This window comes from Calidris pugnax, unplaced genomic scaffold (assembly GCF_001431845.1).
Source record: "Calidris pugnax isolate Ruff unplaced genomic scaffold, ASM143184v1 scaffold28, whole genome shotgun sequence".
NCBI lineage: Eukaryota > Metazoa > Chordata > Aves > Charadriiformes > Scolopacidae > Calidris > Calidris pugnax.
In genome coordinates, this window is record NW_015090842.1 from 4,068,881 (window position 1) to 4,084,246 (window position 15,366).

Sequence of the window (15,366 nt, forward strand, 5' to 3'; positions counted from 1 at the left end):
GGGGGGAAGGCGACACACGGGGCTGCATCAAAAGCACCGGAGCTCTGGGGGTGATGCTGGGGGAAGCGGAGCCCGGTATCAGCCATTCATTCCGCTTCCCAAGCGCCACTCGCTTGGAGACAATGTGCTATTCCTATGCTATTTGCTATCATTTTTAAAGGTAGCTTCATGGGCAAACAAGCAAACAAACAAAGAAAAGAATCCAACAAAGATTAGATTGCCTGGGAAGAAAATGCAGCTTTGATAGCCAAGACCAGTGACACTGGTGTCCATAAAGGAGCTGACGTTCACAACATGACTTCAACGTAGCACCCGGTTCTTGTCTCCACTGACCTCGTCCATGCTACTTAGGTCACACTTCACCTTCTACAGAAAGCTTCAGTAAAGGATCAAAGACTGAAATAATCTGAAAGGAAACTGAAGTATTGAACTGAATGGTCCAGGCTGGAACTCAATACAGAACCTGTTTCTGATGGTTTCAGCTGTGCTTGGAGAAATGTCCCTCACCTGATGACCTCCCTTCTGTGCTAGAGAGGTTCCCAGCATGTGTCTCAGTCCAATCTGAGCCTAAATCTCGCTTGTCCCAGGGTCACACCCTGAAAATGAAGGGTAGCCATGTCAATGTAAGGTGCCTGGCTGCCCCAGCTGGCACACAAGCTGGGAAACACAATGGAAGGTGAGGTGAGCTGGAGGTCATGTCCTCTATCTACCTCCTTCACCGGGGGGTTCACGGTAACTAGTTTGGGGCAGTGGATTAGACAGATCAGAGATATCTTCCCTTCCAAAGCATTTCCTGCCTTTAAACATTAAATACGTTGCCAGGTGTGGAATTTCTCCTTCTCCTCCCTCTATTTCCCAGTGGGTTTTACATTATCACCTTGCTGGATATATTATGATAAAGTTTCAAGATCTTTGTGTAATGGTGCACCTGTCACCTCCCACTGAGTATATTCAAACAAAATAGCTGGCTACAGGTTTACAATGGTCCCAATGGAGCAGAACACATAAAACATGCTGTGCATTGCAGATAATAGGAGAAAAATATAAAATAATTGGGCTGTAATTTTATTATTGGACCTCAACACCCCAAACAGACAGACAGACTCGACTGTTTTCAGTAGACTACCTGACTGGGAAGACTGACATTTTGTTAGGGGAGGGAGGGAAATAAATAGAGCTCTCTAGCAATTACAAGGATTGTTTAAGAAAGAAAAAGCCAACTTTCACCATAAACCTAGCGCCACTGAAGGGAGTTTTGCTCTTGATTTCTGTGGAGTTAAGATTTCACCCTGGGGATTTATAGTTTCTGAGTCTGATCAAAGAAGAAGAAAAAATGTGACACTGCTTTGCATGACTATAAATGACATGCGTCCAAATTTGAGTTGGCATTAGGCAGGGGACCCCAACCTTTCTTGGCCTGTAGGCAGCAACATTGATCAGTTAACATGCTCAGACAACATCACACTTTGCTCCCCGAGTCAATCAAGATCCCAGCAGTGATGGCCATAAACATCAGAGAATCCTGCAGGCAGCTCGTAACCATGTGCAAACATAGTTACCATGCAAAACATTAGAGAAATAAAGCTCCACAGTCTGCAGTGTAGTAAACAATGCAGTCACAGGGGGGTTTTCCTGCCCCCACTCCCCAGCAATTCCCACCTCAGATGAGCAGCAAGCATATAGTCCTTCAGAGACAATCCTTACCATGCCACACTCTGCTCTTGGACTCCGTTCTCCCTAAGCTGTCAGGTGGGACGCTGCTATCACATTTTATGTGGATCAGTTTTGTCATGTTTTCAGCTGGTCTTTTTCTTCCTCTACTTGTTTGTATCCAGCTGTTGTAACTGTGTTCCACCTACACCAGAAACTCCTCCATTACTGGTTCCCAGAAAGCGTGGAAACCCAGCAGAAGGTTGTCACCCTTAAAGCAGCATTGCACTGCAGAAAACAATGCCCTTCTTGGGGAAGGAGCTCCAGCATAAAGAGATAATTTCTGTGCCAGGACTCAGGAAGTCAGGATTTCTCTCGTATCCACAAGGGAAAGTAGGGGGGTTGTTACTCTGTACCAGCAGTGAGTTTCTGCTTTGCTTTCCTCACCACGCTGAGGCTCACAAGAGCGTAGCCTGAGTTCCACCAGGGCTTCTCATCCACCTGCTCTAAACACACCACACCTGCCTGCAAAGCACCCATATCGCCTCCATGTCTAGACGCAAAGATGTTGGATGTTCTTTTTTCCCCCAGAAAACAATGGATTCTTTTTTAAATAACTCTATTCTTTCTAATTCTTAATTTACCCTCTTTTCTTGTGAATTTCTCTAGACTTCTTTTCCCCAAGAATTATGCTCTCACGGCCATCATGATGGAGTCTAGCCCCACACAGAACTCACATAACTGGTAACATGACTGACAGACACGCAGAAGAAATATGCCCCGAATAAAAATGCCATCGTGTTTGTTTTGCTGTCTTTGTTAGGGCAAATTCTTTACCTTCTGAGACACTTGTGACCACTGAGATGAGAGAATGATGCACAGAAGTCTGTTGTCTGATAGCTATCCCCTCTTCCTCTGTCAGATTGTTTTTCCAGATATAATTGTATTAGAAATTAATATGAATCATTTATACCGTATTTAAATCATATGTGATTGGATGACTGGAAGCAGAGTACTTCCAGTGGGAAGATGGTGCAGTGAGGGCTTGTTTTATTCAGGCAGTCACAGCATATTGAGTGAATATGCAGAGTAGAAATCAGAGCAGATTGATTTTTTGCTAACTCAGTATTCACTTTCTGTAACTGTCCATTCCTACTTGACCATTTCCGTGACTATTTCTGACTAAACACCATGCTTGTTGGGTTATTCAGGATAAGTCTAAGCACCCCACTGGATTTTTCCTGCTCAACCTTTATGCTCTCTTTGTGTTTATCCTCATGAAGATGTTTCACTGGTGTGAAACACAGAAGCCCTTTGCCTTCATTTATAGTGAGTGGTGATTAACCACATGCTGGGTGAAACTCCTTGTGGAGAAACCTTCATGGCAACTCCTTTACAAATGAAAATGACCCTCTTTAGAATGAGCTGGTAGTTTTCAAAACCCATCAAGTTCATCTTTGTCCCGAGTTGAAGAGGCTCCAAATCAGTTTTGTCATGTTTTCAGCTGGTCTTTTTCTTCCTCTACTTGTTTGTATCCAGCTGTTGTAACTGTGTTCCACCTACACCAGAAACTCCTCCATTACTGGTTCCCAGAAAGCGTGGAAACCCAGCAGAAGGTTGTCACCCTTAAAGCAGCATTGCACTGCAGAAAACAATGCCCTTCTTGGGGAAGGAGCTCCAGCATAAAGAGATAATTTCTGTGCCAGGACTCAGGAAGTCAGGATTTCTCTCGTATCCACAAGGGAAAGTAGGGGGGTTGTTACTCTGTACCAGCAGTGAGTTTCTGCTTTGCTTTCCTCACCACGCTGAGGCTCACAAGAGCGTAGCCTGAGTTCCACCAGGGCTTCTCATCCACCTGCTCTAAACACACCACACCTGCCTGCAAAGCACCCATATCGCCTCCATGTCTAGACGCAAAGATGTTGGATGTTCTTTTTTCCCCCAGAAAACAATGGATTCTTTTTTAAATAACTCTATTCTTTCTAATTCTTAATTTACCCTCTTTTCTTGTGAATTTCTCTAGACTTCTTTTCCCCAAGAATTATGCTCTCACGGCCATCATGATGGAGTCTAGCCCCACACAGAACTCACATAACTGGTAACATGACTGACAGACACGCAGAAGAAATATGCCCCGAATAAAAATGCCATCGTGTTTGTTTTGCTGTCTTTGTTAGGGCAAATTCTTTACCTTCTGAGACACTTGTGACCACTGAGATGAGAGAATGATGCACAGAAGTCTGTTGTCTGATAGCTATCCCCTCTTCCTCTGTCAGATTGTTTTTCCAGATATAATTGTATTAGAAATTAATATGAATCATTTATACCGTATTTAAATCATATGTGATTGGATGACTGGAAGCAGAGTACTTCCAGTGGGAAGATGGTGCAGTGAGGGCTTGTTTCATTCAGGCAGTCACAGCATATTGAGTGAATATGCAGAGTAGAAATCAGAGCAGATTGATTTTTTGCTAACTCAGTATTCACTTTCTGTAACTGTCCATTCCTACTTGACCATTTCCGTGACTATTTCTGACTAAACACCATGCTTGTTGGGTTATTCAGGATAAGTCTAAGCACCCCACTGGATTTTTCCTGCTCAACCTTTATGCTCTCTTTGTGTTTATCCTCATGAAGATGTTTCACTGGTGTGAAACACAGAAGCCCTTTGCCTTCATTTATAGTGAGTGGTGATTAACCACATGCTGGGTGAAACTCCTTGTGGAGAAACCTTCATGGCAACTCCTTTACAAATGAAAATGACCCTCTTTAGAATGAGCTGGTAGTTTTCAAAACCCATCAAGTTCATCTTTGTCCCGAGTTGAAGAGGCTCCACAGTGAAGTTATGCTCCAAAGTTGGTTATGCTCTGTGCATACCACAACTGCTAAGGAGGCTTTTCTTTCCCATTGTATTATTCATTCAATGATCTCAAGGCATTTTGTGAATTTATACAATTTGTCTAAAGAGTTTAGCAACTGTTACTCAGTTGCAGCAGGACAAAACCTCTAGTTGAACAAAATATGAGCAACTCAAAAGAGTTGTGGAAAGGTTCATACAGATTAAGTGTAGTCGCAGGGATGTAGTCTTCTGCTATCAAATGACATTTGATGGGTATTTGTACTCTATCTAAACCCACTCAATACCATACAGTTCAGGAAGAGGCCAAATCCTTTAAGCTGGCATAAATGAACATAGCTCCTCTATCTGGCTGAGTTACAGAACTTGAGAAGACAGTTTACTGTATCCTTCCTGCCAGAGAGATGCCTTGAGCAGAAGGGAGGTTGTAAATAAAGAGAGTCTGTGGCCTCACTCCCTGCCACAGGGAGCACCTCAGCTATGGAAGGGGGGCACAGCTGGAACATGACACATCCAACAGGCTGATGGTCGGAAGACACTGGTCAGCTTCCCCTCCAGCAGGAACGGCACTTGCTCTTACTTCCACGGAGTAGGTTTATAAAGTACTAACAATATTGTCCTGCCCGCTGACAGCAGATCCACTCCCACACTGGGTCCTAAACCCCCTCCCCAAATTTTAAAAGGTTACTCTCATAAAAAGAAACGACGAGGATTTTGTTTACTTCCGTGAAATCTGAAGCTGACTAGTGTATTCTCAGGAACGGAAAACGCTAGTCTAGCGTGGTCCCAAAAGCACATTTCTGCATTTCTAACCAGTGTTCAGTTTATAATACGAGCTACTGCAATAAAGTTGCTTTTGCATGATGGCTAATTGCATTCTTCAGTGACACACGGCATGGGCTATACCATGTCACTGCTTATTCTGTTTATGGGTAACTATATTTCAGCTGACATGGAAACTGTATAAGTAACAAAAACATCTACTGGTTGACTTAGTGTGGTTCCTCCATTAACTCCTGTTCCTTAAGGGCCTGAAAGTTCACAGAATAAAATTCCACTGTCTCACCAGTTTCTGCATTAAATTCTGCTTTCTGCCGAAGCCTCAAAACGTGGTGTTAGGACTGAAGCTATTTCCTCAAACAGTCCCTAACCCCACAGTTTTCAGATTGCATCCTATAAATTCTGGCAAACACCATGTAATAAAGAGTAATCTCTGTGGAATAGGTTTTCACCACCATTTACAGTAATATTTTCTGTCAACAAGCCCCTAAATTCATTTCACATAGCTTTTTAATCACAGCCTCTGGAAAAGGAGCTTGATCCAGAATTCCTGCTGTACCCTAACTCCCAACAAAATCAAAGAAATAATGTTTACATTTTTTCCTCACCCAATTTGCACATAGCACTGAGCTCTTATAGTCCCAGATAAATGCTTTTGATTACGAATATTAAACACAATTTTCTGCTTACATGCATTTCTCTGTATTGCACAGCATGTCCGTCCTAATTTGATTAGTTCTACACATTTATTTGTGCTAGCTGGACATCCTACTTTCTGGCATGGAGCGCGAAGTTCCAGCCGTCCTGCTGACTTGTTACCATTGTCCTTGCTCTGTCCCGCTACACAAGAGATTTGGGCTCAGGAGCGGAACTAAACCCACCTCCAGGCTGGGTGCTCCGTGCTGACACTTCACAGAGCAACCCTCTGCCTCTCTCTCGCAGCCTGTACACGAACGCTTAGAATTTAGACAAGATTAACTGACTGGCGTTTCTAGTGTCACCAGCCATTTTTTTAAAAGGGGGAGGGGAGACCAAGGAAGCAAGAAAGACAACCTAAAAACTGCGCAAATAGCATTCCCTTGGCCTGGCTCCAAATGTCCCAAGTTGCTGCCGCAGCGTCCCGACACACTCTGGGGCTGAGAAGTGAACAGGGGGAGGCTGCAGCTCGGCGCACGGGGGCTCTGTCACACACCCGCACCAAAGTTAAATGAAAATGTCCATCACTAATAGAAGAAAAATAAAAGCTGTCATTGTGGGTGGCCCGACTAAGGCTTTGCAAGCACTACATTTTAGAAGAGTTTTCCTGGAAACTTGCCAAGTGTAATTAAAGCACAGGTACCTCCAAACTCACAGAACTCTAATAAAAACAATTATGCAGTTTATAATGTTGTGCACGTGCCAAAATTTGTATTTATACAATGGATCAAAAATGGCATGGGAGAAACCGTGCAGTCCAGCAGGTTCAAAGATCCACTTTGAAAACGCTTTTTTATAAATACTGATTTGCACTATACCCGGAAAGCTGTGTAGCCTACAGAGTCACAAAGTTATATTTAAAACCCCTGCAAATTACTTCTAAGACACTAGTATTGGTTTCAGACATACTTTGGGGAGTCACATATATATATATATATATATATTTAAAACCCCTGCAAATTACTTCTAAGACACTAGTATTGGTTTCAGACATACTTTGGCATCATGTGCAGGAAGGAAAGCCCAATTTCTGTTACAGTTCGCCAGCATCTGCACCCCAGAAAAGGATAAGCCAGGCCAGGAAAGAAAATCCATATGGAAGTTTCAACCTCTGTCTTCCATGATAGGAATGTATGAGGTTACTCCACCCCCAAAACCAAATGGCACTGGGATGAAAAGGTACCTCATTCATTTCTCATTGGTTCTTCTTTTCATCTCTGTAAACAAAACATACCCATTTCATCCAATAGACGCTAAAAGTCGTTTTTTCCCCCCCTGCTCCTAGTAGCTCTGCTTCATTTCACACAAACGTGACATATTATCTTGTTTTTTCATTTTATTTCTGGACTGGAAAGGTAACTTCTGCTGATGTGACTTGTTCCCACAAGCTCTAGCATCAGTTTGAGTTGCTTTGTAAGATAAGATCTCTGATGACAATTTTCCTGCTTGTATCCAGTTCTTTTCAGGGTGGGAGTCTGAGTTCTGGGATGAAAATTTCAAGTGCACTCTGGGGACTTAATTTCCTGAAGTCCCAAGAATTCTCAGCTCCAGTTGAGATCAAGAGGAATGGAACCTGCTCAGCATTTCTGAACATGAAGCCCTGTACTCTTTTGAACAATATACCCTGAGCAGAGTGTTGCTGGGAAGATTTAGTCTCCAGTCATTTTTACATGTGTTTCTTCTTTTATTTGCTACTAATTTCACGTGCCAAGCAAAGAAGAAAATTGGCTTCTCTCTCCTCTGAATTTCATTATTTGCAGATTTTTTTAATACAAGATAATGCTGCTTTGGCCGGCTCCTGGGATTCCTCTATTAAAAACTTCCCCCCCTTTTCACATCAATGAGCCTTTGTTACTTCAGCCTTCTTGCTGGGAACATGGATTGCAGAGAAGTTCAGGAGCCTTTTCAGTCCCTTCTGTGTAACAGTTGCAGTGTACCCACAAACACTTTGTTTTACCATTTTCAATTATCAGCCCGTTTCCTATGAAAATTAGGTGCTTTTACTTCTGGTTCAGTGTGTGCTCGTCTTCCCTTTGTCGTTGTCTGCCCAGCCCCACCACCTTCATCTCTTTCTTGCTCAGAATGGACCTCTCGGTGGGAATTTTAAGTACAGCCTGGCAATCGAACAGGAAAATGTCTCCCACAGAATTATGGAGCTGTTCCATATTTGCTTCTATAAGAAAGGGCTTACAGCACCATGCAATACTATACAAAGAAGGCGTTGTCCAATAAATCTGCATAGATGTTCTATTTGCTGTGTACTGAAAGACTTCAAACTCTTGTACCGTAACAAGAGTGGGGTTTGTGTTAGACATTGGAAAGCTCTATTTTTCGAGGACCAGATTCTTGTTTCTTGTAGGCTATTTTGCACCACAATGGCAGCGAGCAATCACTTCACAGCTTTGTGTAAGGGTATTAACTCTAAATATTTAACTTGCTTTATACTCATTCAGCAGGAATACAAGGCCTTCATGACTTACCTTTTATTTTCTGCAAAGAGGGATATTTTACCACTATTTTTTCTTGCCAAAAGATGACGATAACAATGAAGAATATGGTAGCAGTAGTTGTACAGGACCCCTTGAGCTAGGTGCTGAACACACACGGAACAGAAAATTGGTCCCCATCCCAAGAGCTCAGCTTACAGTTTTTAATTTACCACAGCCGCCTTTGCATTCCTAATTTGCAAACAAAACTATTCCCTCACTGTGGTGTTGATTTCCAAAGTGATTTCAGCATGTTGAGGAGTCAAACAGTTGTTTTACAAACTCCGTGTTGCTCTGACAACATTTAATAATATCTTACTGTGTGTGTGTACTGAGTGGAAAGTGTTTGATTTTTGTCTATTTTCAATAGAGCTGGATGTTGGGAAGAAAAAGGAATGAAATCATTTCAGGGTGTACCCCTGCAACATTGAAATTAACAGCCCCTCTTCTGCTGAATTCAGTGAGAGTAGAGTTGGACCTTTATGGTGCCAATTCTGAACTTGCATATTAAGACAAGAGTGGGGCAAGAATGTAAAGGTAGCTGAGAGAGTTAAAGAAGAAGTGATTTTTAGGTATGCCCTAGTGGGGCAAGAATGTAAAGGTAGCTGACAGAGTTAAAGAAGAAGTGATTTTTAGGTATGATACAATAAGAGAAATGTAGAATAGAGCAGTGATGAAAATCAGAGTTATGTAGGTTGAAGTTTTAGCCAGCAAACCCTTATGCCCCAGTCTAATGCTAGGTATGCTGATGTTTGCTGGGAGGTGCATTATAATCAAAATCCTTCCCTTCCTCTCCTTTAAGAAATACCAAATACTGTGCAAGTGCTGTTGTTTTGCTCCATGGATGAACTCTTTAAAGAGTGTAACATTAATAAAAGTGATTTCATGGCCTTTTCAATCATTTTATTTTCAATGAGAGCAGGGTTTTTTTAGCTTGAATTTAAATGAGATTTAAACCTTCTTGGCAACGCAGACACTGCAACATTGTGCTAGAGCTTCATAACTAGAAACTGAAACTGATCAGTCTATTTGAGAGTAACCTGATTATTTTTTACCCATGCTCGCAGGGTAATTTTACTGAGTTGCATCTAGCAGGAAGAAATGCCCTGACTCCAGCTCTGCCAGCCCAGTAGCAAGGCCCACTGTCCCCGCTGTCTGAAACTGGACTCACACACGGCATGATGTGTACTGGGACATGCACTGGATCTTTCAGAGAACTGCAGAAGGCACTGCACATCTAGGACTTAGCCACAGTCAAGCAAAAAGTATTTGCATTCAGAAGCCTACATGCTAAAGTTTACAATTTGAGTTACTTCGGCCTATTTGCACAATCCAGAATAAACTGGAATTATAAGTAAACAAAAAAATGTGACAGTAAAATATGAATTAGATTGACAAAGTACTTTTGGTTTTTATGACCTATGATAGTCGAAGCTGTAAGATTAGTGTTTTCCAGGCTCTACCTTTTGTGTCCCTTTGATTATACATACACACTTGTGTCTTGCTCATTTGCAATCATGCACTAAGGGTGTCAAGAGCAACAAGATATAAATACTGTTCTCATGAGGAAAATTTTCTCATTGCACACTGAGGGAAACGGGCAGTTCATTAAGTCTGTGTTTTCCAGATACATTTTTTCTGAAACCTGCCTCATCACAGTGTGGAGACAACGCAACCTGAAAGCATATTGGTTTGGATGAGAGCCAGCCATCTGGGAATCCTTCACAAGTACCTGAAATAGAAGTAAGGTAGGGCATATTGAGGTGAGCGGCTTCCAGATTTTACCTGAAAGCTCTGTAGGTGGCCTAAGGCCACTTGAATCTAATCCAAAACAGGCACCTGGCTCTGGCCTGGATGCCTGCCAGTTTCATAGCATACTCTATCCCTGAATTATGGTGTCTGGACTTATTTCATGGCTTATTGTTGTATGTCTTTTAAAACTAATTCCTCACTGAAAGATGTTTGAAATTCAAAGCTTTCTTCAGTTTCCCACTTTATTCTGGAGCTGCAGACACTTGCCTTATGGGGTCCAGGAAAAACCTGCTCTAACAATTCACTAAATAAGAGCTTAACGCTTTGGTAGTGTGCAGGTTGTTGTTCTTGGGAGGAGGAAGAAAAGGGAGAAGGGAGGCTTGTGTTATGGCTTTACCTTGTCGATAAACATGACGAGGTATAACCTTTGTAATCTCAGAGTTCTCACTAAATGCTTGTGCTGCTTAACTTTGAAAGTACTTTTTTATAGGTGTAAAGGGAGCAATCTACTTGCAGTGATTAAAGCCTGGTTGTTTAGTAACTACAAATGTGGCTTGTATATGCTAGCCCCTGAACTATCATAGTGCTTTTATTACAGCTCAGTCTTTCATATTTCAGTGAGATTATTCTAACTTCTTCCTTATGAGCTGCCCAGAAGCAACTTTACTATGGAGCTTCATGACAATTGGACTTTTTTGGAATACCAAGTCAGACTTACTCATACTTTTTTCAGAAAAAAAATCTCCTAACATCCAAATGTGAGAAGTATAGTCAATATTTCCTTCACAGAGGACCAAAATACTTAAAATACTTAAGGGAGAGTTTAGCAATGGGTGATATATGTAAATATGAGAACTTTTCTCTGAGAGCCAAATGTTTAGCTTTTGATGTTGAAATATTTTAAGTGGAAAACACTACAGGATTTCTCAGTGCTACAAGGGCAGCTTAAACAGTAATGTATTCATCTTTCTTTTCCCTATCAGATCTGTCAAAATGGTTTGTATCTTCATGATTTTGTATAACCAGCAAATCTAATCCTTACCAGATGCCTGGACTTTATATTGCAGTGTTGCATTTTCTTAATTATGCTGCTATCTGCCCATCTTAATACTTGATTATCATTATCGCACTAAGCAGTCTACTTAGCTAAACTTTTAAAGAAACAGAAAGGCAGACTTCTGCAAACTTTCCTAAGTTGAGTAGTCTCACTGTTACAGAAAACATGTTGCTGTTTAAACAGCCCAGAAAGGAATTACCTGACCAGAATAAATAACAACTGCCTTAGGGCATGTTCCCTCTCAAATGTTGATGTGAAATTGCTGATCAAGTGTTAGATTAACCGAATTACTTACAACTCTCAATTAATAAATACCAAAGCTAAACTTGGCTAAGAAAACAGCAGAGAACATTAAACAAGGAGAACAATGCCCATGCCTGCAAAAATCACTGGGAGCGGTTTGTCAGATACCAGGGCATTACACAGAGAAGAGATTTCTACCCAATCGTCCTCAGAGCTAAATCAAGGGGCATCTGTTATTTCCCACCTAAAAGCCTAATAAGAGACTCAGAAGGATTTAAAGACTGTTGGGTCTATAGGAAAATCGCAAATAACTGCAAAGTCAGGAGAACACTTAACCTGAGATTTATGTGTTGTATCAACAATAATGGAAAGCCCAAGAGAGACTAAGGGTTCAAGACATGAACCTATTACGTGTGTGTGTGGAGTGTGGAATGTGGGAAGCTTAGGGCTACCATATTTCTGTCCAGGTTTTCCCAGACGAAATGAAATGCAGTGAGACTAATGTGTCTGGGATGCGTCCTTGATTTATACACATACAGTAGGTTCAGAGTGAATTGGATTTACTGTGCTTACACAGATCACCAATTCAGTGCACACACATTGGATCCCAAGCAACCCAAATGCATGGGATCCTTTGTTCATATACTATAGAGTAGATCTGATCATATGCAATAGATAGGTCTGCAAATGGCCTTGACCAACTCATCTGAGTCCTGAACAGGCATCACATTACTTCAATTTTTCCTGGACAAAATATCAAGGTAGAAAAAGAGGAGACATACCTGGAAATAGTCAGATGCAGACCTAGGTAAACTGCATAAGTACAAATTTCATTTAATGGTATCATTATAAAAACATCTGAAGATATAATTTGTATCAGGTAAAAAAAAAAAAAAAAGAACCGAATCCATAGATACTTGAAATGGAGAATTCCATTTTATTGCCCTGAATGCTCAGTAGAGAGAGATTAGAAAAATATGTCATTGTCCGCTCTTGTCTAAAGAGGGACAGAAATAAGTGCTGGTGTTCAAGAGGGAAAGATACATCTTGGAACATTAAAAATCCAGTAAGCCATTTTCTTCCAGCCTAATAGATGTGTTTGATTGATATGGATTAAAAATCTTGACCTTAATCATAGATTTTAAGGGTTTTAAGCACTTCTGGAAACACACTTCAATGCATTTGTAGTTTGAACAGGCTCTGCAATCTTCAGGTGGGGAAAGACAGTCCTTCATATTCAGAGTGACTGAAATGTTTGGAAGTCCAGAATGTACACTTACTGTACATCCACACAGTCCCTGCCTCAGACTATAAAACTGGCAAAAAAAAAAAAAAAGAAGAAATGAATCCGTAGATACTTGAAATGGAGAATTCCATTTTATTGCCCTGAATGCTCAGTAGAGAGAGATTAGAAAAATATGTCATTGTCCACTCTTGTCTAAAGAGGGACAGAAATAAGTGCTGGTGTTCAAGAGGGAAAGATACATCTTGGAACATTAAAAATCCAGTAAGCCTTTTTTTTTCCAGCCTAATAGATGTGTTTGATTCATATGCATTAAAAATCTTGACCTTAATCATAGATTTTATTTTCTTCCAGCCTAATAGATGTGTTTGATTGATATGGATTAAAAATCTTGACCTTAATCATAGATTTTAAGGGTTTTAAGCACTTCTGGAAACACACTTCAATGCATTTGTAGTTTGAACAGGCTCTGCAATCTTCAGGTGGGGAAAGACAGTCCTTCATATTCAGAGTGACTGAAATGTTTGGAAGTCCAGAATGTACACTTACTGTACATCCACACAGTCCCTGCCTCAGACTATAAAACTGGAAAGCCAAATAATGAAGTAATTTTACCCTCAGCAATGTACCATTAAGCCATCTAGTGTGGCTGAACAAGCACATGTCAAAAAACTGCGCTGGCTGTGTGCTCCTTCCCTGAGCCCTGTCTAATGTCACTGTACCATGACCCAAGTTCTGCACATACTTATTGACTGGCATTTACAGGAACATTTTAAGACAAAATCTGATCTTATTTGGCAATGTACACTGATGTTTATCAAGCTATGATATCTTATCTGACTCCTATTTCTTTGGATAAAAAAAAAATAGGGCTACTTTTTCCTTAAAATCTGTCTCATTACAGTGTACAACGCCAGAGGGACACTCCATGTTCAACTCCAAGCTTAACTGTCTGAGTAACCTAACTCAAAGCATACCCACAAATATTTTTGAAAACAATATGAAAATTATGCTAAGCAATTTTTCTAAATTCTAAATTCAAAGGGTAGGACTCAGGCAATCACAAACCCAGAAGCACTTATCTGGTGACATTTGCATCCCGTCCCTCTGCATGCTCTGGCCTGAAAAGCAGTCAGCGTGAAAATGGTGGAACTTGCTGTGCACATCCGAAGGATATGCTAGACCTAATATGTGCATAAAGGAATTTTGTTCTACACCACCGTAACATTTTATATCCTGGCTCCACTGCAGCCAAGAAGCAAGTCAAGACAAACTCCCTTTGCCAGTAAACCTGAAATTCCATGCAGCAGATGTCAGCAGTGAGCCTCGCACACCATCCCCAGGTTACACACTCTAATCTTATTTGGCAACGTACACTGATGTTCATCAAGCTATGATATCTATCTGACTCCTATTTCTTTGGCTAAAAAAAAAATAGGGCTACTTTTTCCTTAAAATCTGTCTCATTACAGTGTAAACGCCAGAGGGACACTCCATGTTCAACTCCAAGCTTATCTGTCTGAGTAACCTAACTCAAAGCATACCCACAAATATTTTTGAAAACAATATGAAAATTATGCTAAGCAATTTTTCTAAATTCTAAATTCAAAGGGTAGGACTCAGGCAATCACAAACCCAGAAGCACTTATCTGGTGACATTTGCATCCCGTCCCTCTGCATGCTCTGGCCTGAAAAGCAGTCAGCGTGAAAATGGTGGAACTTGCTGTGCACATCCGAAGGATATGCTAGACCTAATATGTGCATAAAGGAATTTTGTTCTACACCACCGTAACATTTTATATCCTGGCTCCACTGCAGCCAAGAAGCAAGTCAAGACAAACTCCCTTTGCCAGTAAACCTGAAATTCCATGCAGCAGATGTCAGCAGTGAGCCTCGCACACCATCCCCAGGTTACACACTCTTCTGTAGTTCCTTCCAGGGCACTTTTTAAATATAAATTTATATAAAAACTCAATTTATATAAAAAGTAGAAGTCAAATTCATTGACATATAAATCAAGAAGGAAAGAGCTGTATTAAAAAATCAATCAATACTTCCATTGCAAGGGTGATTGCATGGGAGACCTTTTGTCTTTTTAAGAATCTCTAGCTTCCACCTTTTGACTCTCAAGCTGAACAATGCTATTTAAAACTACTGTTTCAACATATAACTTCTATTTCTTTAGACCTTGTTTTGTCAGATCTGCTGCTATCTTTTATAGCTCAGCTTTTTAGATTTTTCAAGCTGCTATTTAACTCTGAAACATGGAAATTCTGTAACACCCAGTGTTATATCACTGAAGTGTGACATTACAGTCCCACTATGACCAAGTCATGATGGGCTCAGTTCTGTACGTGCTCCAGATCCTTCACTCTGTCAAAACTGAAGCGGAAGTTTGTAAATGATAAAAAATTCCTGTGCTACCTTTCTCATTCAGAAGAGAATATTCCTGACTCATGTTCTGTTAACCCACTAACTGACAACTCTTACACAGTGCTCTGAATTTCACATCACTTCTCAGCAAATGTATTTGTAGTAAAACTGAGTATCAGTTTACTAACAGGCATCAGTGAAACTTCACAGGCTCCTCGCTGTGAACAGA

At 40.9% G+C, this 15,366-nt stretch overlaps 1 protein-coding gene across 1 annotated transcript in view; it reads right to left on the bottom strand.

Moving 5' to 3' along the window:
• Positions 1–15,366, bottom strand: part of ADAMTS18 (ADAM metallopeptidase with thrombospondin type 1 motif 18) — a 185,420-nt gene that overhangs the window by 77,887 nt on the left and 92,167 nt on the right. The window lies entirely within an intron of this gene.